The sequence below is a fragment of the Otolemur garnettii genome, unplaced genomic scaffold (genome assembly GCF_000181295.1).
Source record: "Otolemur garnettii isolate 467f Iridium unplaced genomic scaffold, OtoGar3 scaffold00024, whole genome shotgun sequence".
NCBI lineage: Eukaryota > Metazoa > Chordata > Mammalia > Primates > Galagidae > Otolemur > Otolemur garnettii.
The window spans coordinates 18420637-18422020 of record NW_003852419.1 but is presented as its reverse complement, the minus strand read 5'-3'; the positions used below and the strand labels follow the sequence as shown (position 1 = coordinate 18422020).

Here is a 1384-nt window from a genome sequence, read left to right as displayed (position 1 = left end):
TACCATGAGCTATTTTTCAGTTTGCCTTTTGCATTGCTTTTACAATTTTTTGGAAAATTTCCTTTATTCTTGCACTTCGGTTTTATTTTCCTCCATCATGTCATCTTATGTCCTGACTTTTTCTCCTAATAAAATATTATAATGCTTTATATATAATAGCTTCAGTGAATTTTTTTTTTTTTTTTTTTTTTGAGACAAGAGTCTCACTCTATTGCCCTCGGTAGAATGCTGTGGCGTCAAAGCTCACAGCAACCTCCAACTCTTGGGCTTAAGTGATTCTCTTGCCTCAGCCTCCCGAATAGCTGGGACTACAGGCACCCACCACAACACCCAGCTATTTTTTGGTTGCAGTTGTCATTGTTTAGCAGGCCCAGGCCAGGCTTGAACCCGCCACCTTTTGGTATATGTGGCCAGTGTCCTACTCACTGAGCTACAAGCGGCAAGCCTCAGTGAATTTTTTGGGTGTAAGTTATTCTTTAAAATCTCTCAATTTACAGTTTACTCAAGAGGGTTTGGTTTTCGTTTTATCAATATTTTTGAGTTTTCATCTGTACTGATTATGATTTAAAATAGTTGACTGGTTCATTTAGCTTATGGAAATTTTCTTGACTAAATTTATCACACCCATCTGCATAGTTTTATGAAATTGTTATCATAGAAACATATTTTAGTGATTTTTTTTTTTAAGCTGGCAAGTTGGCCATGCTTATAGCACTTTGAAGAATTTGTAGCAACAAAAAGGACACTCGTGCTAATTTTGAGTAGGTCTCATAACTGGTTACTTTTGGTTAAACTTTACATGTACATAGAAAATTCTTAACAATTTGACATGTGAATTTGGAAGGCATTCTAGTCAAATGGCTACCTTATTCTTATGAAGACTTCAGTTATTTCTGTTATTTCCTTTTCTGATGTTCACAGAAAGATGAACAAAAGCTACATGTATTCTATTTGTGGTAAAGTATATACAACATTAACCATTTTAACCATTTGACATTTGGATTTTTTTTTTTTTTTGAGACAAAGTCTCATTCGCCCTGAGAAGAGTACCATGCCATCATAATAGCTCACACAGCAACCTAAATTCTTGAGCCCAAGAGTTCCTCTTGCCTCAGCCTCCCGAATAACTGGAACTACAGGCACCCACCATGACACCTGGCTAATTTTCTATTTTTTGTAGAGATGAGGTCTTGCTCTTGTTTAGGCTCCTCTGGAACTTCTGAGCTCAGATGATCGACTTATCTTGGCCTCCCAGAGTGCTAGGATTACAGTTCTGAGCCACTACACCTGGCTAATATTTGAATATTTTCAAAAATCTTGGCCAGTATTCCTTTTCAATGTTAAGAATATACTGTTAGGCTCGGCGCCTATGGCTCAGCCGGCT

The 1384-nt window shown here is 37.2% G+C and overlaps 1 protein-coding gene across 4 annotated transcripts in view; it reads left to right on the top strand.

Moving 5' to 3' along the window:
• USP34 (ubiquitin specific peptidase 34) overlaps nt 1-1384 on the top strand; it is a 255697-nt gene that overhangs the window by 182869 nt on the left and 71444 nt on the right. The gene's annotated exons all lie outside the window — the stretch shown is intronic.